Source organism: Hyperolius riggenbachi, chromosome 2, assembly GCF_040937935.1.
Source record: "Hyperolius riggenbachi isolate aHypRig1 chromosome 2, aHypRig1.pri, whole genome shotgun sequence".
NCBI lineage: Eukaryota > Metazoa > Chordata > Amphibia > Anura > Hyperoliidae > Hyperolius > Hyperolius riggenbachi.
Genome location: NC_090647.1, coordinates 558462857 through 558488534, shown reverse-complemented (window position 1 = coordinate 558488534; position 25678 = coordinate 558462857). Strand labels below are relative to the sequence as shown.

Here is a 25678-nt window from a genome sequence, read left to right as displayed (position 1 = left end):
AAGTCACTTAAAAAAAACGAGATTAACTCACCTGGGGCTTCCCTCAGCCCCCTGCAGACGATCGGTGCCCTCGCAGCTCCGCTCCGATGTCCCAGGACCCGCCGGCGAGCACTTCCGGTTTGGCCGTCACCGGCCGACAGGGATGGGAACGCGAGTGATTGTTCGCGTTCCCAGCCTGTATATCGCCCCCTATGCTGCTATTGCGACCTCCTGGCCGCAATAGCAGCATAGGGGGCGATATACAGGCTGGGAACGCGAACAATCACTCGCGTTCCCATCCCTGTCGGCCGGTGACGGCCAAACCGGAAGTGCTCGCCGGCGGGTCCTGGGACATCGGAGCGGAGCTGCGAGGGCACCGATCGTCTGCAGGGGGCTGAGGGAAGCCCCAGGTGAGTTAATCTCGTTTTTTTTAAGTGACTTTAGGTTCACTTTAAAGGTGATTCCTATGGTACTGTTACTGTTACAGTTATTGTTCTGTGTAGTTTTACTTTCAGTTGTTTGGAATTTTGTACTGGCTTTTTTCTTATAAGCATCATTAAAGAGACTCCGTAACAAAAATTGCATCCTGTTTTTTATCATCCTACAAGTTCCAAAAGCTATTCTAATGTGTTCTGGCTTCTACTATCACAGTCTCTGTAATAAATCAATGTATCTTTCCCCTGTCAGACTTGTCGGCCTGTGTCTGGAAGGCTGCCAAGTTCTTCAGTGTTGTGGTTCTGTGATGCATCTCCCCCCTCTATGCACACTGCCTGTGTATTATTTAGATAAGGGCAGCTTCTCTCTTATCTTTTACAAGCTGGATAAATCCTCCTCTGAGCTGGCTGGGCTTTCACATACTGAGGAATTACATATGGGCAAAGCTGTCTGCACTCTGCAGGAAGAAACAACCTGACAATTCAGTAATTCAGTGGAAGATAGCCGCAGGGGGAAAGAAACACACAAATGATCTCTTGAGATTCAAAAGGAAGGCTGTATACAGCCTGCTTGTGTATGGATGTATTTTCTATGTGTGGACATACTGTACATGAACCTACTTCCTGTTTTGGTGGCCATTTTGTTTGCTTATAAACTTTTTAAAACTGTTTTTAACCACTTTTAATGCGGCAAGGAGCGGCGAAATTGTGACAGAGGGTAATAGGAGATGTCCCCTAACGCACTGGTATGTTTACTTTTGTGCGATTTTAACAATACAGATTCTCTTTAAGCAGTGGCGGATCTAGAGGGGTGCAGGCATGGCTGTTGCCATGGGCACCCATGCTGCATGGGCGACATGCCTGCCCCAATGCCACCTCGCCACTGCCGTCTGCCTCGCCTCCCGGTGGCGCCCCTGCCCCCGCCGCCTGTCCCCGAGGATCTTGTTATAGTAACATACTTCAGATCGCGGCAACTGCTGAGTTACAGCCCGCACACGCTACCTGCACTGAACTTTGGCCAAATGCGGAAGTGACGTCATTGACCTATGACGTCATTTCCGCATTTTGAATACATTGAGTGCGGGTAGCGTGGGCGGGCTGTAAACTCAGCAGTTTCCTCAATCTGAAGTATGTTGCTATGATACAATGATCGGGGGCATGCGGCGGGGACGGCACCAAGAGACGGCATTGACGTGGTCGTCGGGATCTGAGGTCTATTTACATGAGGAGAAGCTCCGGGACGGACAGGCTACGGGGGCGGCACCAGGAGGAGGACTAGCTCTATCCTACATGGATCGGTCGCCGCGATCTGAGGTCTGTAAGAGCACCCAGCCACCAGCCTGTCCCTGCACCCTGTCCCTGCATCCAGCATGCATCCTGTCCCTGCACCCAGCCACCAGCCTGTCCCTGCACCCAGCCACCAGTCTGCACCCTGTCCCTGCACCCAGCATGCATCCTGTCCCTGCACCCAGCCTGTCCCTGCACCCAGCATGCATCCTGTCCCTGCACCCAGCATGCATCCTGTCCCTGCACCCAGCCACCAGTCTGCACCCTGTCCCTGCACCCAGCATGCATCCTGTCCCTGCACCCTGTCCCTGCACCCAGCATGCATCCTGTCCCTGCACCCAGCATGCATCCTGTCCCTGCACCCAGCCACCAGTCTGCACCCTGTCCCTGCACCCAGCATGCATCCTGTCCCTGCACCCAGCCTGCACCCTGTCCCTGCACCCAGCGTGCATCCTGTCCCTGCACCCAGCATGCATCCTGTCCCTGCACCCAGCCACCAGCCTGCATCCTGTCCCTGCACCCAGCCACCAGCCTGTCCCTGTACCCAGCCTGCACCCTGTCCCTGCACCCAGCATGCACCCTGTCCCTGCACCCAGCATGCATCCTGTCCCTGCACCCAGCCACCAGCCTGTCCCTGCACCCAGTATGCACCCTGTCCCTGCACCCAGCATGCACCGTCCCTGCACCCAGCATGCCTCCTGTCCCTGCACCCAGCATGCCTCCTGTCCCTGCACCCAGCATGCACCCTGTCCCTGCACCCAGCATGCACCAGCCTGTCCCTGCACCCAGCATGCACCAGCCTGTCCCTGCACCCAGCATGCACCCTGTCCCTGCACCCAGCATACACCCTGTCCCTGCACCCAGCATGCACCCTGTCCCTGCACCCAGCATGCACCCTGTCCCTGCACCAGCCACCAGCCTGCCCCTGCACCCAGCCACCAGCCTGTCCCTGCACCCAGCCACCAGCCTGTCCCTGCACCCAGCCACCCACCTGCACCCTGTCCCTGCACCCAGCATGCACCCTGTCCCTGCACCCAGCATGCACCCTGTCCCTGCACCCAGCCACCAGCATGCACCCTGTCCCTGCACCCAGCCACCAGCCTGCACCCTGTCCCTGCACCCAGCCTGCACCCTGTCCCTGCACCCAGCCACCAGCATGCACCCTGTCCCTGCACCCAGCATGCATCCTGTCCCTGCACCCAGCCTGCACCCTGTCCCTGCACCCAGCATGCATCCTGTCCCTGCACCCAGCATGCATCCTGTCCCTGCACCCAGCCACCAGCCTGCATCCTGTCCCTGCACCCAGCCACCAGCCTGTCCCTGTACCCAGCCTGCACCCTGTCCCTGCACCCAGCATGCACCCTGTCCCTGCACCCAGCATGCATCCTGTCCCTGCACCCAGCCACCAGCCTGTCCCTGCACCCAGCATGCACCCTGTCCCTGCACCCATCATGCCTCCTGTCCCTGCACCCAGCATGCCTCCTGTCCCTGCACCCAGCATGCCTCCTGTCCCTGCACCCAGCATGCACCCTGTCCCTGCACCCAGCATGCACCCTGTCCCTGCACCCAGCATGCACCAGCCTGTCCCTGCACCCAGCATGCACCAGCCTGTCCCTGCACCCAGCATGCACCCTGTCCCTGCACCCAGCATGCACCCTGTCCCTGCACCCAGCATGCACCCTGTCCCTGCACCCAGCATGCACCCTGTCCCTGCACCCAGCCACCAGCCTGTCCCTGCACCCAGCCACCCACCTGCACCCTGTCCCTGCACCCAGCATGCACCCTGTCCCTGCACCCAGCCACCAGCATGCACCCTGTCCCTGCACCCAGCCACCAGCATGCTCCCTGTCCCTGCACCCAGCCACCAGCCTGCACCCTGTCCCTGCACCCAGCATGCACCCTGTCCCTGCACCCAGCCACCAGCATGCACCCTGTCCCTGCACCCAGCCACCAGCATGCACCCTGTCCCTGCACCCAGCATGCACCCTGTCCCTGCACCCAGCCACCAGCATGCACCCTGTCCCTGCACCCAGCCACCAGCATGCACCCTGTCCCTGCACCCAGCCACCAGCCTGCACCCTGTCCCTGCACCCAGCATGCACCCTGTCCCTGCACCCAGCATGCACCCTGTCCCTGCACCCAGCCACCAGCATGCACCCTGTCCCTGCACCCAGCCACCAGCATGCACCCTGTCCCTGCACCCAGCCACCAGCCTGCACCCTGTCCCTGCACCCAGCATGCACCCTGTCCCTGCACCCAGCCACCAGCATGCACCCTGTCCCTGCACCCAGCCACCAGCATGCACCCTGTCCCTGCACCCAGCCACCAGCATGCACCCTGTCCCTGCACCCAGCCACCAGCCTGCTCCCTGTCCCTGCACCCAGCCACCAGCCTGCTCCCTGTCCCTGCACCCAGCCACCAGCCTGCACCCTGTCCCTGCACCCAGCCACCAGCCTGCACCCTGTCCCTGCACCCAGCATGCACCCTGTCCCTGCACCCAGCCACCAGCATGCACCCTGTCCCTGCACCCAGCCACCAGCATGCACCCTGTCCCTGCACCCAGCCACCAGCCTGCACCCTGTCCCTGCACCCAGCATGCACCCTGTCCCTGCACCCAGCCACCAGCATGCACCCTGTCCCTGCACCCAGCCACCAGCATGCACCCTGTCCCTGCACCCAGCCACCAGCCTGCACCCTGTCCCTGCACCCAGCATGCACCCTGTCCCTGCACCCAGCCACCAGCATGCACCCTGTCCCTGCACCCAGCCACCAGCATGCACCCTGTCCCTGCACCCAGCCACCAGCATGCACCCTGTCCCTGCACCCAGCCACCAGCCTGCACCCTGTCCCTGCACCCAGCATGCACCCTGTCCCTGCACCCAGCCACCAGCATGCACCCTGTCCCTGCACCCAGCCACCAGCATGCACCCTGTCCCTGCACCCAGCCACCAGCCTGCACCCTGTCCCTGCACCCAGCCACCAGCATGCACCCTGTCCCTGCACCCAGCCACCAGCATGCACCCTGTCCCTGCACCCAGCCACCAGCATGCACCCTGTCCCTGCACCCAGCCACCAGCATGCACCCTGTCCCTGCACCCAGCCACCAGCATGCACCCTGTCCCTGCACCCAGCCACCAGCATGCACCCTGTCCCTGCACCCAGCCACCAGCATGCTCCCTGTCCCTGCACCCAGCCACCAGCATGCACCCTGTCCCTGCACCCAGCCACCAGCATGCACCCTGTCCCTGCACCCAGCCACCAGCCTGCTCCCTGTCCCTGCACCCAGCCACCAGCCTGCTCCCTGTCCTGGCACCCAGCCACCAGCCTGCTCCCTGTCCCTGCACCCAGCCTGTACACTGCCCTATAACCAACCCCCTGCCCCAATCTACACCCTGCTCCAAACAGCACCTTGTTGCAATCTGCCACATCCTGCACCCTGCTGCAATCTTGCCCAATCAGCACCCCGCTGCAATATACCCCAACCAGCAATCTGCACCCTGCCCAAACCTTCACCCTGCCCCAACCAGCACCCTGCACTCTGCTGCAGCCTACCCTCTGTAGCAGCCTGCCCTTACTTGTACCTTGCTTCACCCTGCTGCAATCACTTCAACCTGCACCCTGCCTTAGCAAGCACCCTGGCCTGCACCCAGGCAGCAATTGCAGGACCGCTATGGCTACCAAATATCTAGGGACACATGTTTTTACCTAATACTGATATCTATGGGCACATAGCTACCTAATTCTTTTATTTGGTGAACATGGTTGTTTAATTTATGTATCCAGGATGGACTTGGCTACTAATTGTTTTATCTTGAGGCATCTGTCTATTTAATTTGTTTATTGTGAGGCACCTGGCTACTTAATTATTTTATCTGGTTGACTGTTACAACAACTTTATTTTTATTGGGCAGCATGTGACTACTTGATGAATTATCTGACGGCATGTTGACTGTGTGTGTGTGTGTGTTGGGAGGGCGCAATTTCAGTGTTTGCCATAGGCGCCGTGTTACCCAGATACGCCTCTGTCTTTAAGACCCCAGACAGGGTCACTTGTTGACTAAACTATAAGGGGGAGATTTATCAACGCATTACCGACAGTTTTTTCTTCTTAACCTGTTCTAACAAGCAGGGAGAACAGTTCTGCATGATAATAAGAACCTTCTTAAAAGAACACTCCCAAAAAAATGAGCTTTACTCATCTGGGGCTTCCAATAGCCCCCTGCAGCTGTATGGTGCCCACGCCGTCTTCCTCCGATCCTCCTGGCCCCGCCGGCAGCCTTCTCCGTTGTCGCTGTCAGGAGCCGACAGGCCGGAAACGCAAGTGATTCTTCGTGTTTCCGGCCACAATATGCTATAGCAGCATAGAGGGCGCTATTGGGACTGGGAATGCAAAGAATCACTCACGTTCCCGGCTTGTCGGCTCCTGACGCCGAAACTGGAAGTGGCTGCCGGTGGGGCCAGGAGGATCGGAGGAAGACGGCGTGGGCACCGTACAGCTGCAGGGGGCTATTGGAAGCTCCAGGTGAGTAAAACTCATTTTTTTTGGGATGACTTAAGTGTCCCTTTAAATCCTAAGTAACAGTGGCAATTTAGCATGAATTTCTAGAGATGCACTACACTTAAGAAAAGTGCAAATCCATCCCTAAACTGGCGCAGATTAAGAAGTGCTTGATAACAGTTCTACAGATTGCAGGCTAGACATGATTGCAGAGTGCAGGCTAGGCATGATTTGTGATGTGCTCCTCCCACCTGCTGAATTCCTCCTCAGAGCCTGCTGCGATCAATACAGCAGGTGTGTGTTGGTTACCTCAGCAACAGCAATTCCCCTCACACACTGCACTGTCTGAGAGGCGTACATCAAAAAAGGGCATCAGGAAAAAAGGGCGCGTGGTTTAAACGATAAGCAGTATTATCGTTCATAAAAATATTGTGTAGAATTTCGTTTACAAATAGTGTTTTAAGAATTTATAAATCATTAAATAATGTGTATGAAATCGGCAATTCTTAAAACGTTAATCTTCCCTGTTTCTAAACTGAAACGTATAATTACGTTTGTTAAAAAAACAGTATTATTTGTTTAAACATTATAATTATATATTGTTATGAATAATCTTGATTTATCGTTTATTATTATAATAAAATGTGAAAATATTGTTTATAACAATGATATTAATATAAGTACATTCATAATAACTGTTGATTAGTATTATTAAAATTGTACTAAAACTATACCTAACCCTACACTCACACAGAACCCTCCCTGTACCTATACCTAACCCCTAGACCCCCTGGTGGTGCCTAAACCTAAGACTCCCCTGGGGGTGCCTAAATCTAAGACCCCCCTGGTGGTGCCTAAACCTAAGACTCCCCTGGTGGTGCCTAAACCTAAGACCCCCCTGGTGGTGCCTAAACCTAAGACTCCCCTGGGGGTGCCTAAATCTAAGACCCCCCTGGTGGTGCCTAAACCTAAGACTCCCCTGGTGGTGCCTAAACCTAAGACTCCCCTGGTGTTGCCTAAACCTAAGACCCCCCTGGTGGTGCCTAAACCTAAGACCCCCTGGTGGTGCCTAAAACTAACCACCCCAAAGCCCTCCCTGTACCTATCCCTAACCCCTAGACCCCCTGGTGGTGCCTAAACCTAAGACCCCCCTGGTGGTGCCTAAACCTAAGACCCCCTATGGATAATAATGTTTTACAAACATTAATAAAAAAAAAAAAATTAAATAATGTTTTTGGGTGGATAATAATGTTTTAGAAATGTTTTACAAATAGTAAGTGTAAAAAATATATTGCAATTTACATTACGTACTGATCGCTTTATTTTGTGAATAATAATGTTTTACAAACAGTAAGGGTTAAAATGTTAAATAATGTTTTAATTAAACAGGATAAATATGTTTAGTATCTTTATAAACGTTATTCATCACGGGCTCATTTTGTAAAGTTAAATCATCACAAGCACAGTTATAAAACATTAAAAATCTCCGGGCGCCGTTTGTAAAACGTTAATCTCCGGCGCCCTTTTTTCCCTGTTCGGCGCCCATTAAACGATATTTATAATGGGAGTGAATGGGGCGCCCTTTTTGTCCACTTGTCTCATGCGCCCAAATCTCCTGCTTCCGTCTGAGAGACCTTCCTAGCTCTTTCTATTTTACAACAGTTTTAGAAGGAATCTGCACTGTCTAATGATTTCTTAGGATGTCTGGGACAGTTCTGCATGGATTTCTAAAAACCTACCAATATTTTGTCTCAGACACTCTTGATAAATCTGGTCCAGAGAGTACTTAAAAATAATTTTCAAAATACGGTTGTATACTCATTGCCATTAACCCGGTTTGTTTAACATGTCTTCCGCTAATAAAAATGTTTTGAAAATAAAAAATGTATATAAAAAAAAACCAGCGGCAACATCCTCATCTCATCGAGTATTTTCACAGAAGGGTAGAAGACCTGTGTGGCGCGGGAAGATGGGGGCCGGCATGTATATCTAACTTCTCCCTCTCATTGGTCCCCTTCCTGCAGGTTGTGCTGTGTGCGCTCACCACCGCCGCCTCCCCCACAGTGTTACGGGATGTAGCGCCGCATGCGGGGAGCATTACAAATAGCCCACAAACACTCACCTCTCCTAGGTTCCAGGCAGTGTTTCAGGGCAGACAGATGGAACCTCCAGTGCCTGGAACCTGAGAGAGGTGAGTGAGTGTGTGGGGGCTGCTTGTAATTTACTATACCAGAGTTTACTATATACTATTTTCAAGACATGGGCTAAATTCAACAAGCTGTTCAACAGAGAGATCGGACCAGCAGCAGTGCAAAAAAAGAAATCTTAGCTCTTTATTGCAATCTGTTAACTGGTCCTGGACTGACTCAGTACGAATCTACGTCCAGCAGGTGGTGCTGCGGCTCTGACTAGACGTAGACTCAAAGTCGCAATGAATCGTGCGTCCCCGCTGATACCACCGATCTCGCCACTCTGCATCCGCAGCACTTTGCTCGCTCTGCCATCTATAAGACGGCAGAGCTCTATAAGGTCAGGAGCCGCTTTCATTGGCTCCTGACCGCGTGATCATGGAGAGCCAATCACATTGGCTCCCATTGATAGACAGCGTCAGGAGCCAATGAAAGAGGCTCCTGACCGGCAGTCAGCACTCCGCCATCATAGAGACGACAGAGAGAGGAGTATGCGGGGATGGGGTAGCGTCGTGACTGGCGGCAATTTATTAGGAGGCGTGCCAGCAGTCCTTGGTCCTTAAAGGACAATTGAAGAGAGAGGTATATGGAGGCTGCCATGTTTATTTCCTTTTAAGCAATACCAGTTGCCTGGCAGCCCTGCTGATCCTCTGCCTCTAATACTATTAGCCATAGCCCCTGAACAAGCATGCAGCAGATCAGGTGTTTCAGACTTTAAAGTCAGATCTGACAAGACTAGCTGCATGCTTGTTTCTGGTGTTATTCAGATACTACTGCAGAGAAATAGACCAGCAGGGCTGCCAGGCAACTGGTATTGATTAAAAGGAAATAAATATGGCAGCCTCCGTATACCTCTTACTTCAGTTCCCCTTAAAGCAATACCAGTTGCCTGGCAGCCCTGCTGGTCCTCTGCCTCTAATACTATTAGCCATAGCCCCTGAACAAGCATGCAGCAGATCAGGTGTTTCAGACTTTAAAGTCAGATCTGACAAGACTAGCTGCATGCTTGTTTCTGGTGTTATTCAGATACTACTGCAGAGAAATAGACCAGCAGGGCTACCTGGCAACTGGTATTGATTAAAAGGAAATAAATATGGCAGCCTCCGTATACCTCTTACTTCAGTTCCCCTTTAAGGGGGCAGAGACTGCTGGTACGGAAGTGGTTAAAAAAACTTTTTGTTTTTGTTTTATAGAAAATGTACATCGTTTCTTTTAGGCCTCTTTCTCACTAAGACGTTGCGTTTTAGGGGACGTTAAGGTCACATAACGTGCCCCTAACGCAACGCATAGTGGTGTTGAAGTTGGACGTCAGATTGAGCCGCATTATGCAGCTCTTGATGCGGCCGTGATGCACACTTTTTGATGCATGCGGACCACGTGGTCCCGCCAACCAATCGCCGCACAGAGCGACCGCTCCAGGAAATAAACACTGCACGTCACACAGTGCAGTGAATATTAATTAGCCATGTGGCTGGCTGGCAGCAATAGCGGACTTTCCCCTCATCCTCCAACATTACTGAGCATGTGCAAACAGTCTAACAGGGCTTAGCCGTGTATAAGGTACACACAAGACAGTCCGTGCACTGCTTCCTTAAAACACATTTATTCTTCCATTGATTGTCATCAGCAGGTGGATAGGCACATATGCAGTGACAGCTTATATTCATATACACATGTATTGATACGATCTGACCTGTGCCGTGGACGGGTGAGAGGACTGCGCGACTGCCGTTTCGCGCCGGTATGGCGCTTGTTCACGTGCAGGTATCCTAGGGCAAATGGCGGCGTGTACGGGCTTCCGTGATGCTGCTCGGAAGCCCCGCCCACCACGCACGCCATTGGCCCCTGGGTGCTGGGTAGTGATTGTGCGTGAGGCTAAGGGGGAGGAGACCGGCCTGTGACGCTGCATTGATTCAGTGGTTGCTATGCCGATGAAGACACGAGTGTGCATTAATAACAGATCGCCGTAACTTGGCGAATTTGAACTAACATGCATACTTTAACGTCGTCCTGAGATGGTGCTCAAAATCATGACATTATTCGTGCATAACCCATTTAATATGAAACTTTAAAATCTAGTGCATTCATTGTGCCTTATTGGGGGACCCGCATCACACTGGGTCAAAGTAACTGTCTATGCTATGCCTCGGTCTCCACCTGCTTTCTAGCTAAAAAAACAGCTTTATTAGAATATTCATCTAAAAACACCCTCATGCCCCTGCTTAAAATCATTGTGAGGTTGGGAGGGGGGGGTTTTTGAGTAAAGGGACACAAGCCTCTGGACAAGTACCTTAAATAATACATTGTGTTATCCCCACCCCTTCGCATATTACCACTATTCCCATCCGTAATGGGCTGGAGCATTCCAGTTAGAGACCAGGACGATTTTAAGAAAGGGAAAATATTCTACTGGGGTCAGGGAGGCACTCCCAACAAGGGGGTTCCCCCCAAGAAAGGGAAAGGATATTGGACAATGGACTCTGGGTCGGACACGGAGGACGATAAAGGAGCGAAGCATCCAAGACCCAAACAGTTCAGGAAGAAAAAGCAAAAGGGCAACCCAGACCCTAAACCCAAGCAACCAACCCCCAAACCATGTGCCTCGACCCCTTTAGGAAATGAATCCGCCGAGGAGGCAGAGGGCGGAACAAGCCTGGAAAGGACAGTGACTTGGGACTCCCCGGTAGCGGTCAGCAATATCCAAGGGAGCAACAGCACGAAGAAGAGGAGAACCAGGGAATAGAGGGGAGGAGGGAGGGGGTTGATGTGGGGGAATTGCAGGTGCTCAATTTAACCGGGGAAGCCATCCCGGAAGCATGTCTGACCCTCCTTAAGAAGGGTTTAGGCTTTTCACCCACCAGGGACTTTGATTTTGTGGACTTCTTTGTAGATCGCTACAAAACGATCAGAAAAATGATGCTTAACCAGATACACAGTAATGGGGATGTGGGGCTCCGAGGACAGAGTGATGGAGGCCCCTCGATGATGGCAACCCCAGATTCCACATTAGGGTTCAGTCCCATGGTGGACTGGGATCAGGCCGAGATGGAGGCACTCCGGATACTGGAGGAGCTATGGGAGGAGGGTGGTGATTGCCCCATGGACGAGGTGAACCCCCCCAGTCTCTGTTTAAGCCTGGGTAATCCTGGGGCCTTTCAAGCGTGTAGGTCCATATGGGCGGTGCAGATCCCCCCTGGTTCGCCAATAGACCAATTTTTCCACCAGGTCGCAGACAAGATGAGGGCCCTTTGTTACGACAGGGTGCCGGATAATCTGAGTGGCACAGAGAGAAGGGCCATAAGATGGCTCCAGCAACGTCGAGACCTGGTGGTGAAACAGGCGGACAAGGGGGGAAATGTTGTGATCATGTCGGGAGAGGCCTATACGAGGGAGGCCTATAGGCAGTTGGAGAATGGCGACCAATATGAACGCCTAGACCGCAATCCGACCATTAAGTATCAGGCGACTCTCCGCACTTTGCTAAGGCGGGGAGTCGAATTGGGGTACATGCCGCAGAGGTTGGCCACAGACTTATTGCCCGTGTCCCCCCGGTACTGTGATGATTTGCTCAGCTGCCTGTGCAGGCAGGCAGCCCTTTAACCATTGTGTAGGTTTGCATGCTGCAGGACTCTGGAAAGAAGAGTTTCTGTCAGTTTTGCAGCTTGTGCTTGCAGAGGAGTTTGCATACGTTGTCATGCAAATTGCCTGGCCACATTCATTGGAGGCGTGTACTATGTCTTTCCCACAATGCTTTGCTGGTCATTTCCTTTCCATGGTCTGTTCCTGATGGACACTGCTGGAGTGTCAGCCATTGCTATCTAGTATAGTTAATTCCTGGGGGTTGCTTTAGGCTCCCCTTCTAGCCCTGTCAGGTTGTATTATCTGTATTGCCTGTTCTGTCTTGTCTTGCCTGTTGCCGTTGTCCTGCCCCAATGGTGGTCGACAGGAAATGGTTCTGATCTCTGTTCTTGGAGTATAGCTGGTGCAGCGGTTGCTACCAGCTATCTCTTCTGTTCTGTCTCCTGGGATCGCGCTAGCTACTTTTCGCTAGCGCTGGGGATCCTTCTGTTCTGCTACTCTGTACCTGGATCACGCTAGCCACTTTTCGCTAGTGCTGTGGATCCTATCTCTCGTTTGTCCCTGTTTTTGTGTGTCTGTCTTTTCCGCTACGCTTGCTGCAGGCTCGGTGAGGTAACCGTTAAGCAAGCGCTCGCGTCCTCTGTTTCATGTTTGTCTGTTAATGGTTAGTTAGGCGTGCTTGTCTCTATTGTGCTTATCACGTGGAGACCGCACATAACCGCGTGCACTGTTGCGAATGAGTGCGGTGTTCGCGGTTAGCTAGCGTTTGTTATTTTCCGTATCTCCTTATTGTATTTGCTGTGCCTTTGCTACCCTCGTATTCTGTCCTGATCTGCCTTGTGTCACGTCTTGCGATCGCACCTCTTGCGATCGCGTTCCTATTTCATATCTGCTGTTGTGTGTGCGCGGTCGCGGGGTGGCGACTGGATTGGCGCACACACATACAACCTGTCCCTTTGCTCGTTCTCATTCGCAATCGCCTCTCTTGCGATTGCGTTCTGCGTTTCGTACAATTCCTGTCTGGCATTGGTGGACGTACAGAGGATTGGTTCCTCTGCACTCCCCAGCGCCATCTGCCGACAGGAATTTCCCTCTACAGGTGCGTAGCACCTTTTGCTGGGTTCCTGCAAATATACGCTTGTGGAGGATTTCCGCCGTGTCAGCGCACGCATTGTGCGCTGATCACTGAGAAAGTATCCACAATCGTTACAGAATGACCAGCCCAACCCAAAACCCCAGTGTAGACGGAATTTCTGATTTGTACGATTTTGCTGAGTATGGTTCCTGTGTCTTTAAGAGTTTCAAAATATTAAATTCAGAGACGAAAGAGGATTTTCTCTCTGAATGCGTAAAATTTTGTCTGAATCCTACTTTTCAAGTTACTGATCCGTCCACGTCTGCTCTCCAATTACCTTTTGTGCTTTTGAAAGACGATTGTTCACCTGGGCATATAATCTGTTAAAAATCAATTCTTGGGCCACATACAGACATCAGACCATAGTCTTTGGAAAATGAAAGATCACAGACCAATCTTACCACCCTTCCTGTAGTATAAGAGCCATACTCTACACAGTCTTTTCTATGGAGCTGAACTCCACATCAGAAAAAAATCATTGCAAGATGCTGCACACACAGATGCTGTACAGACACAAAAGATCAGTATCTGCAAAAGATCTGTTCCTGCCAAAAATCCATTCCTGCAAATTGCAATGATAGTCTATGAGATCTGCAGATCATCATACACACATGATTTAACTGACATTCATCTGCAGATCAGATCCACCAGGATGGATTTGCAGATCTGCAGATCTGCAGATGAATGTCAGTTAAATCATGTGTGTATGATGATCTGCAGATCTCATAGACTATCATTGCAATTTGCAGGAATGGATTTTTGGCAGGAACAGATCTTTTGCAGATACTGATCTTTTGTGTCTGTACAGCATCTGTGTGTGCAGCATCTTGCAATGATTTTTTTCTGATGTGGAGTTCAGCTCCATAGAAAAGACTGTGTAGGTATGGCTCTCATACTACATGAAGGGTGGTAAGATTGGTCTGTGATCTTTCATTTTCCAAAGACTATGGTCTGATGTCTGTATGTGGCCTTGGAATGGTAATCTGTATCAGTTGCTTGCAGTGATATTCTCTCACTGGTTTAAACTGCCTGGTTTACCACCTGCTCTGATTGAGTGTGTAGTTGCTAATGAGTCAGCTGCTCTACCTACTTCATGCAAAACCATTCAGTTTGAAAATGAATGCAGTAACTATTCCCCTGTGTCTAAACAGCAGCCACCTAAAGCAGCAAGGACTAAAAGCAGGAAAAAAAGGAAGACTTCTCAGCTGAAAAATCCGTTGCCCATAGCAACTACAAATAAAAAAATTGTTTCTGTAAAGTCTGAAATTTCTCAGTCTCAGGTTTCATTACCCCAAGAAAGGGCATTTGTGAATCCTTTGATAGGCAGAATTATTTTCTATATTAAAGGAGTAAGAAAGTCTTTGCATGTTCCTGACCCCAACCCTTATGAGGGTTTCTTGGAAACCGAGTTGTTTGAACCCCCATTTGCTCCATGGGATATTGGGGCCTTGCTGGAGAAATTCGATTTTGATTGGAAAGCCTTTTGCGATTTTTACATCGCAAAAAGCGAAGATGTCTTGAATGCTTGTCTCGATTCTATGTACCTTTTGATTGATTCCGATGAATGTGACGAGGGTGATATGGATCTGGTGATCTATGTATGGCAAACCATTTTGGATGAGTTGCACACACACCAACCAATTGATTCCAATAAAGAGACATCGTTGTCGGATGATTGTTCCTGCCTTTCTGGGGTAAAGCATGAGAGTCTTGACTTTGTGCAATCTGAAATGAATGAGTATGCCGCTGTGGTTGATTCCTGTGCGAATCCTGAAGGATTCTCTCCTGACAGTGTGCAGTTTGAATCTGTGCGATCGGATGCCTGTTTCTCGGATGTTCCTGCAGATTGTGATTGGCATGAGTCTGCCGGTTTCCTCAAGGATGTGTGGGATCCTTTGTCATTTAGAAACAGATCTTTGAGATCTTCCATCTGTGACCCTGCTATGGGGAAAGTTTCTCGACTGTTCAGCGTCAAAAGTGAAATTAATATGTCTAATAAAGTTTTTCCTGATGTTGTCGCTATTTCTACTGCAAATGCGCCTTTGTCTTACCCTGTTCACACCTGTGAGGGCCTGTGGCCTGATGACAGTTGCTCCAGTGTTTCTGTCCCAAACGCTTTGCAGTCTGCTCCGCAGATCGCGGAGATTTGCGCTAGGGAAGCGTCAGTTTCACAACCTAAAGCGATCCTGGATTCGCAAATTTTGCGCTCTGTCTCCTCGGATTCGACATTGTTAGCCGAGTCTAAGAGTGAGACAGCACTTTGGTTTTGCGAATTTGACTCTGAAGCGTCTTTGCTGGGTCCAGAGAGGGTTTCTCTGAGCCTGCCCTGTAACATGGATAGTACAGAATCCTTTTTAGAAAACTTGAAAAATGATGCTCCTGAGGTCTTGTTGGATGTTCTGGAGGTCTCCGAGTTCCTCCCAAAGGGTGCAGAACTTGTAGGAGATGTCTCCTGCCCCCCAAGTTCTTCTGAGGGGTTACCCTCTTCCGTAGGCATTGCTGCCTTGCTGGCTACCTTTTCAGCTCTGATGGAGCTTCACTCATATGTAGTCAATGATGATATTATTGTCACAGAAATTTCTGAATTTGTATCCGAGTCTTCTTTTGAAAGTCCAGTGCCTGTGACCTCCACTCATGATGATTCTCTGTCCGGTACTGGTTTTGGTCTTGTCGTGCTGGACTCTGAGGTTGGCAGTTCCCCGACATGTCCTGAGGTTTCTCCTGTGCTGGTGTACCCCAGTGTGCTCTGTGACCCAGAAAGCCCAAGTGTGTCTTGGTTACCAGCGTACTCAGATGCTTCCTCGGTGGAGACATGCTCTGATATGGCCTGCCTGCTTGCATGCCCAGAAGTGGTCCCTGAAAGCCTTGATCTTGATGGGTGTCCTAGTAATTCTGAATCCGGAATTGTCATTGGTTCCATGGGGGTTCTTGGTAATTCTCCATGTGAGCCTGGTGATTGTTCTGCCCTCTTGGGATCTCTGTGGAGCTTCAAAAGGTTCTGGGAGATTCCGGGAGAAATTTTGGCTTGGTACACTGGATGAGATCAACGGTGGCTTTTGTGTTGTAGGGGACACTTTGAGCGGGTATTGTGGCAGGTTTGGTATTTTCGGACGCTCCGTGGAAGGTGGTGGGTATTGTCTGGAGGGTGTCGATGGCTTCTTCTCTGGCGTTCACAGTCCTGATGGGTGTTATACTGAGACTGGTAGTACCGATGGGCATGTTTCGGTGGCTTCTGTTTCCGATGAGGTCGGTTTCGGGTGGACTGACTCTGGAATTGGACCTTGTCGGGCTGCCCTGACCTTCATGAGTCTTCAGTTTGAGTCTGTTGCTAATAGCAGTTTTGAGGGTCGTCTGGAATTCGACCCTGGAGGGGGGGGGGGGGTACTGTGATGATTTGCTCAGCTGCCTGTGCAGGCAGGCAGCCCTTTGACCATTGTGTAGGTTTGCATGCTGCAGGACTCTGGAAAGAAGAGTTTCTGTCAGTTTTGCAGCTTGTGCTTGCAGAGGAGTTTGCATACGTTGTCATGCAAATTGCCTGGCCACATTCATTGGAGGCGTGTACTATAAGTACTATGTCTTTCCCACAATGCTTTGCTGGTCATTTCCTTTCCATGGTCTGTTCCTGATGGACACTGCTGGAGTGTCAGCCATTGCTATCTAGTATAGTTAATTCCTGGGGGTTGCTTTAGGCTCCCCTTCTAGCCCTGTCAGGTTGTATTATCTGTATTGCCTGTTCTGTCTTGTCTTGCCTGTTGCCATTGTCCTGCCCCAATGGTGGTCGACAGGAAATGGTTCTGATCTCTGTTCTTGGAGTATAGCTGGTGCAGCGGTTGCTACCAGCTATCTCTTCTGTTCTGTCTCCTGGGATCGCGCTAGCTACTTTTCGCTAGCGCTGGGGATCCTTCTGTTCTGCTACTCTGTACCTGGATCACGCTAGCCACTTTTCGCTAGTGCTGTGGATCCTATTTCTCGTTTGTCCCTGTTTTCGTGTCTGTCTTTTCCGCTACGCTTGCTGCAGGCTCGGTGAGGTAACCGTTAAGCAAGCGCTCGCGTCCTCTGTTTCATGTTTGTCTGTTAATGGTTAGTTAGGCGTGCTTGTCTCTATTGTGCTTATCACGTGGAGACCGCGCATAACCGCGTGCACTGTTGCGAATGAGTGCAGTGTTCGCGGTTAGCTAGCGTTTGTTATTTTCCGTATCTCCTTATTGTATTTGCTGTGCCTTTGCTACCCTCGTATTCTGTCCTGATCTGCCTTGTGTCACGTCTGGCGATCGCACCTCTCGCGATCGCGTTCCTATTTCATATCTGCTGTTGTGTGTGCGCGGTCGCGGGGTGGCGACTGGATTGGCGCACACACATACAACCTGTCCCTTTGCTCGTTCTCATTCGCAATCGCCTCTCTTGCGATTGCGTTCTGCGCTTCGTACAATTCCTGTCTGGCACTTGTGGAGGTACAGAGGATTGGTTCCTCTGCACTCCCCAGCACCATCTGCCGACAGGAATTTCCCTCTACAGGTGCGTAGCACCTTTTGCTGGGTGCCTGCAAATATACGCTTGTGGAGGATTTCCGCCGTGTCAGCGCACGCGTTGTGCGCTGATCACGGAGAAAGTTCCACAATCGTTACAGGTACCCAGTGTGGTACCACCTTCCCAAACTGCACAAATCGATGTCGAATCCCCCGGGTAGGCCCATAGTGTCGGGGTGTGGGTCCTTAACGGAGCGACTCTCCCGCTTTTTGGATCATCTGTTGCGCCCCCTTCTTGGGGGGGTTCCCAGCTACCTAGCGGACACGCTAGATGCAATCAACATTGTCGAGAATGCAGAGTGGTGACCGGGGTTCAGGCTCGCCACAATTGACGTGGAGAGCCTGTACAGCCGTATACCCCATGAGGAGGGTGTGAAAGGAGTGCGCCGGTACCTCGACAGGACCAATAAAGACACGGGATACAAGGATTACCTGTGCGATTGCCTTAGGTATATCCTAACACACAACGCATTTTTGTTCGATGGAAAGTGGTACCACCAGACCTCCGGGACGGCCATGGGGACCTCTGTGGCTTGTACCTACGCCGGGCTCTTTCTGGGAGCCTGGGAGGAGGATTGCGTGCTAAGTTCCTTGAACCCGTTCCGTGGGAGGATCAAGGTGTGGTCGCGTTATGTGGATGATGTGCTGGTCGTGTGGCAGGGATCAGTCGGGGAATTTGGGGAGTTCATGGAGCACCTCAATGTCAACAGGATCAACATGCGCTTCACGTCTGAAATCAATGACGGTGGGGTATGCTTTCTGGATCTTTTGATTAAACCAGATGGGACAAAGTTCATATGTGAGGGCTTCAGGAAACCCACAGCCGTGAACTCATTGCTACACAGGAGTAGCTACCACCCTGAGCATGTTAAATCATCCCTGCCATACGGCCAGTACTTACGTCTCAGACGCAACAACACTAACCCAGAGACATTTGAGGTACAGGCGGGTGAGCTCACTGCACGCATGCGGGCAAGGAATTATGATGAGGCTGCCCTGGAGATAGCTAGAGAGAAGGCTAGAGAAAGGGAGAGGTCCACCCTTTTAGCTAGACAACCAAAACCTAACAAGGGTGGCTCTATCACCTGTACTTTTGATTATACCCCCATGTCTAGGAAACTCTCACAGGTTATAAAGAAGAACGGGTCACTTATTACCAGAGATCCCGCTCTGCAAAAAATTTTCCCTGATCCCCCACGAGTGGTGTACAGGAGGGCCCCGACCCTAGGGGATATCCTGACTCGGAGCGAATATCGCTCCGTTGTACCAACTAATTGGTTGACCAATGAACGCCCTAAAGGCAACCACAGATGTGGCAGATGCAAATACTGTCCACAGATGTTGGAGGGCACGAATCTCAGATTGGGGGGAACACAGTGGGAGGTGAGAGCCTTCATCACCTGTCAGACCAAGTTCGTCTCCTACGTCATTTTCTGTCCCTGCCAGTTCTTTTATGTAGGCAAAACAACCAGGCCACTAAAGGAGAGGATGGGGGAGCACTTCAAGTCCATCAAGTCCGGGAAGGGGTGCCCACGCCTAATTGAACACATTAGGGAATCCCATGGAGGTAGAGCCAAATGTTTGAAATTTGCGGGACTCCTACATGTTGCGAACTCCAGAAGAGGAGGTAACAGAGATCAGGAGTTAACCCGACGTGAATCACGTGTAATTTTGCGTACGGAGGCAATGGGGCCCGTGGGCCTCAATGATAGGCCCGAACTATCTTGCTTCCTCGATCCATAGCGTCGAGACTTCCCCACCTTCTGTGGACTATGTGAGGGACGGGGGGTGGCTCCCCCGCCCTTGACTCTCCTAACACCCGGGAACTTGTCCCCCGGACTCCTCCTCCCTCATACACTCTTACCCACCCCCACCCCTCTTCCCCCCCCCCCCAATCCCCTCCTGGGAAACCCCCCCCCCCCCTTGATCTCTTTTTCCTCCTCAGATGTAGGACCAGTCTGCTCGTGTTCCATTATGACATTGGGAAATGGGTAATTCTCTATTTCCAATGTCCCTTTAAGAATGGGAGCCTTGTTTGGCTCTTCCCCTCTGCACCTCTTTCTTCTCTTTTTTCCCTCTTCTCCCTCTCCCCTGGGAACAGTGGGTCCTGATGAAAACGTACTGTAATCCAGGGACACTCCCCTTTTAATGTGCCCCGGGCCCAGAGAGTAATGCACTAGAAACCAAGGGCATATACGGGTGGGTACACCATCTGTAGGGATGTGCTGGGGTGAGGCAGGTGCTATTGGTTTGTGGATGGCTACGTGGCCCAGGTGGCCACAGGAAGGGAGGAGGCCATGCCCCCGCTCATTGTCCTTGGGGAGGTGGGTGGACGCCGCATGGGGATGATGCGTATACCCCGGTGGTGTCCTTCCCCCCTCCCCGAGACAGAACCATCGCACACATGCACTGCCTCTTCACCTACTACGTCCCTACAACTTAGGAGAGTTTCGCTCCTGGGGGTACATCAACGGCCCTCCTTTTCTTCTTCTCTTTCCCCCTCCCTGGTTGTGTAACCCTGTCCTCTGGTTAGCACCTGAGGATCCCCTTGTAAAATTGAGCAATAAAGTATACATGCCCTTTTAGAGGGGCAAAAGTAGGGGTCCCCCTCTCTCCTCCCCCCCCCTCCACTCCCCAATGTAGTACCCTACGAATGGAAGGGTGCTAACTGGAATGCTCCAGCCCATTACGGATGGGAATAGTGGTAATATGCGAAGGGATGGGGATAACACAATGTATTATTTAAGGTACTTGTCCAGAGGCTTGTGTCCCTTTACTCAAACCCCCTCCCAACCTCACAATGATTTTAAGCAGGGGCATGAGGGTGTTTTTAGATGAATATTCTAATAAAGCTGTTTTTTTAGCTAGAAAGCAGGCGGAGACCGAGGCATAGCATAGACAGTTACTTTGACCCAGTGTGATGCGGGTCCCCCAATAAGGCACAATGAATGCACTACATTTTAAAGTTTCATATTAAATGGGTTATGCACGAATAATGTCATGATTTTGAGCATCATCACAGGACGACGTTAAAGTATGCACGTTAGTTCAAATTCGCCAAGTTACGGCGATCTGTTATTAATGCACACGCGTGTCTTCATCAGCATAGCAACCACTGAATCAATGCAGCGTCACAGGCCGGTCTCCTCCCCCTTAGCCTCACGCACAATCACTACCCAGCACCCAGGGGCCAATGGCGTGCGTGGTGGGCGGGGCTTCCGAGCAACATCACGGAAGCCCGTACACGCCGCCATTTGCCCTAGGATACCTGCACGTGAACAAGCGCCAAACTGGCGCGAAACGGCTGTCGCGCAGTCCTCTCACCCCCTGGTCACCCTCCCGCACCCGTCCACGGCACAGGTCAGATCGTATCAATACATGTGTATATGAATATAAGCTGTCACTGCATATGTGCCTATCCACCTGCTGATGACAATCAATGGAAGAATAAATGTGTTTTAAGGAAGCAGTGCACGGACTGTCTTGTGTGTACTGTATATGAATGGTGATTTAAATAGCCTGTTTGCACGCTTCCACACACAAGGAACCAAGTTGCAGTAAGGAACAGGACGGGGTTGTATACTACTGCATGGTGCAGCAGACCCATTCATCCCCCCATTACTGAGTGCCGGGCAACCAGCATCTTTTGTGTACTACTTAGCCATGTATAACATGCTGCATGCAGTACTTTCACTTAACGTGTAGCGTTACAATGTAACGCAACGTGGGCACTGTGAACAGCCCATTGATTTTTCATTGCTGTGAGTTGGGCTGCGTTACAGGCTGCTCTAACGTGCGCCTGTAACGTCCTAATGTGAAAGCAGCCTATAAAAAAAATAAAAGAAATCCTGCATGTTAGCTGCTGCCAGCTTTACAAATAAACCAACTGGTATTGCAAGAGTTTTCCCTTTTTAAACAAAAAAATATTTTTTTTTCAATTTCTTATCAAGACTACATTTCTAACAAAACTGCAGTAAAGTAGCTAATATTTTTATATTTATTTTAGTCCAATCTCTCTATTTCAGTTTTAAAATTAAACTTGTTTTATAAATTATTTTATATATGTAAGTTTTATATGTAAGTTTACTTTAAAGAGGAACTTCAGCGAAAAGAGGAAAAAAAAAATCTATACATTGCAAAGTGAGAAGTTACAAAAATAGAAAAGAGATGAAAAAAATGATTGATATTCGCCATGTAATTTGTTCATATTGTTTGATCCACAACCAACCTGCAAGTCACCATCTTTACTACTGGCAGACATGAAAAAAACAGAAATTCAATAGGCTAAGAGTTTTTTTTTTTTTTTTTAACAGATATACAAATGCACAGAGAGAGATACTGGTTGCTTGGCAGTTGGAAACAGCTGTCATATCCCACAATGCAACAAGGTTCCCACACTGTGGGACATAAAAGACATAAGTCTTTAGGCGCGCTAACCAAGGTGCTAAGTAGGTTAGCACTGGGTTTCTCAATCAGATCACGCGCTAAGTATTGTGCGCGCAAAGTCCTAGGCGCGCCCTGCGCTCTGTGCACTGCGCGCATAAAGTTTTACGCGCATAAAGTTTTGCACGCGTAAAGCTAGTTTAGACGTGCTAAGGGGGTTTTCTCAGGCGTGCTAACAGTTAGCACCGCTTTGTGAATCAAGCCCATAGTGGTTGTGTTTGGTTTTGGGGAGTTAAGTCCACCTATGTTTCACCTACGATCAATTTTACTCTGCTGGCGCCTCTGTTTCCATTGCAATCTTTAGTTACAGCTCCTCTTTAGGGCAGGCAGGGGGCGTAACTAGAAATCACTGGGCCCCACTGCAAAACTTTGGATGGAGCCCCCCAGCCTGTTATTGCTGAAGGTAGGAGCGCTGATGGTAGCTGCTGTTTTTGTCTGCTGCTCCCCCTTCCCTCGCCCCTTCCTGCCCCTAAACATGGCCCTGGAGGACCTTAGAGCCAGGGCCCCCCCTCATGTTTCTTCCCCTAAGGGCCCCCCTGCGGCTGCATCCCTTGCAGGGGTTATTGTTACGCCCCTAAGGACAGGGAATACACTTGTGTTAGAGACAAGAAGAGACAGAGCGCACTGAGGGGAACAGTACAGCAGTGGATTGGGTGAATTCAGAATAATCTCACCTCTAGAAGTTGCTGGCGAACCTGTACAGGAGTAGCCAGTGTGTAGGATTTTATCCCTCTAGCCAGGGATCAGGCACAAAGGCAGCTGGATTCTTCCTTGCAAAAGATTGCAAGAAATAGCTTCTGTTTTTTTTTCAGCATACCATGTGCATTAGAACAAAAATATATATCTGTGCCAGGGGCAAACGCAGGATTTTTAAGGAAGGGGGGGGGGGGGTTCCTGAAAGGTCCAGAAGTACAGTAGTTATGTCCCCGTCCCCGAGTGCTTCCGAATACAGGTGGCTCCATACTGCCCATGCACAAAAGTGCGCTGGCGTATTACGGAGCTGCCTAACTTTGGAAGTACTCAAGGACACAAGTGTTTCTGAGGGCTTCAGGTAGCAGCAAATTTGAACAGGGGACAGCGTTGGCACAACTCCCCGAGAGAGGAACGGGAGATAGCAGAGCCGGGACAAGGTCCTCCAGCACCCAAGGCTGAGACACCAAAGTGCGCCCCACCATCCCTCCCACCCCAGCCGTCACACACTGATTGTTATTAGACTAAGAGGTGCCACAGGGCCCACAACCTCCCCAACACCTAATATCTAGTTATTTGGCCTGCAGTCACTGTCATGTATCCCCTTTTCTTATTTCTTTCTGCTTCATACACAATTAGGAATGACAGCTGAATGAATTCTGCGCCCCCTCCTACACTGCGCCCTGAGGCTGGAGCCTCTCCAGCCTATGCCTCGGCCCGGTCCTGGGAGATAGACTTAGTTTGGACAATTCAGTGGATTATGCCACACAGGGCTTGATACACTAAACCGTGATGATTCATATCACGGCCGTTTTCACGTTTGCGCGCGCAATTGCGATCGTTGTCAAATCCGAAAATGCGCTTAAAAACGCCCGTCATATGAGTCATCACGGTTTAGTGTATCAAGCCCATAGTGTCAGATAGCGCAAGCGATAGCCATATGATGCAGGGATACATGCATCTGCGGAAGATGTTGGCGCTATATAAATACTAAATAATAATAATAACATTAGCATCTGTAAATACGTATCAATTCAGAGGATAGAAACACATTTCAAGTCTCGCAAACCAATTCCAGTAGAAGGGTACATATATCGTCAGTATATAGATCAGTACATCAGTTCCAAGGCTTGAAAATAATTTGGCACCAATAGACCTGTTCCTCTGTAAAAGGAGCAGCTAGCACTCCGTTTTTAGAAAACTTTCAAAGTGATACAAAGGGCTCATTCACACTAGGCAATGCATGCATGAACGCAATTTCATACATGCATTGCAATGTGCTAAATCGCGTAGGTCGGCAGCTTCCATTCTATAAACAAAACGCATGACAATGCCTACGTCGTGTGCGATGATGTTCCCGGCTAAGTTACAATGCAGCACACGGGAATGCAAACTGTAGTGTGAATGGTAACATGAAAGTCTATAGAGTTTCATGCTACCTGCATTGCAGGCATTATGTGTGGTCCTGTCCGTCACAATGGGCTTGATTCACAAAGCGGTGCTAACTGTTAGCACGCCTGTGAAAACCCCCTTAGCACGTCTAAACGAGCTTTTCGCGCTAATTTGCGTGCGAACCGCGCGAAGTGCCCATTAAAGCCTATGGGACTGAATCAAGCTCTAAAGGTGGCCACTAATGATCCAATCTTTTTCATCCAATCTTACCAAATCTATGTAGTATAAAGGTAAATTGAGTGAATATACTGAATGGATACTTCAGGTATTTACCTTATATTACATAGAAATGGTAAGATTGGATGAAAAAGATTGGATCATTAGTGGCCACCTTTAGTGTGTATGAGCCCTAAAGCAATACCAACTGCCATCTATATAGTATCTTCAGCAATGAATAGACAAACAAACCCTTGCAGTTGTGCTGGGCCTGTTAACACCTAACTTTACAACACAGCATATAAAGGCAACATATCTCCACATTTAATGTTCATATCAGAAGACACACTTTTTATCACAAAGGTGCAATTCATGGCAGCACGGACACATTCAGCCAGCACTAGGGGAAGGGGGAAAACAAGGGTGAATGAGGGAGAGAGGAGGAGTGGAGAGACTGAGATAGAGCAGAGAGCGTATCTGTATTGCAGCCCCACATCACAAGATCAAAACACAGCCTTTAGCCTACTGCTACTGTGTCTACAGCCTTTAGAAGGGCTTTTGGGGTTATGTAGATGGTGAATTGGTACTGTAGGAGCCAGAAACTCCACTGGGTACGCAGAACACAGGCCTCACTAACGCTTTTTTCCCTAATAGCAGCAGTACAGCTCTGTCCCTAGTCTCCTTCTCAGCAGCCACAGTCAGAGTGTGAAATGGCTGCTGTGCTGGCTTTCTGATAGGTGGGGGTGGTCCAGGTGGGAAGGATAGCTCATTGGCTGATTGGCTGCCATGTGTCTGCTGACTCTGGGGTGAGGGGTAAATTTTTGGCTCCATAATATTGCATAGGGGGCGAATCGAACACGCCATATGTTCGCGAATAGACGTGAACACGTGGTGTTCACCATGAACTATTCGCCGTCAGGCCATCTCTACCTATCATAAACCACTAATTGTCAAAGCGGCATTCCCCATGTCATGTCCACAGGAAAACCAGAGCTGAAATGTCCTATAATTCACCTCTACTATATTTAATTCAACATTGTGACATCATTTGAGAAATATTTTGAAGTAGGGTGGTTGCAGCTCACAGTGAATAATATGCTGAGGTCGATACACCTTTGAAGAGGTTAATGATTCTTCTAGCTGGTCCACAGCCTGAGATTTCAATCCCCTAGATTGTGCCAGTTTCGCAAAAGTGATTTGTGAAATTCTCGCCAACCGGTCAGAAGTCTTTCGAAGACTCCCAAGTGATGATTTCACTTGACCCTAATCAGAACTGTTTTACAGCCTTGCAGAAACTTTTTGATCTGTAG

At 50.2% G+C, this 25678-nt stretch overlaps 1 protein-coding gene across 1 annotated transcript in view; it reads right to left on the bottom strand.

The window, feature by feature from the left end:
* LOC137545140 (uncharacterized) overlaps window positions 1-25678 on the bottom strand; it is a 99218-nt gene that overhangs the window by 30011 nt on the left and 43529 nt on the right. The window lies entirely within an intron of this gene.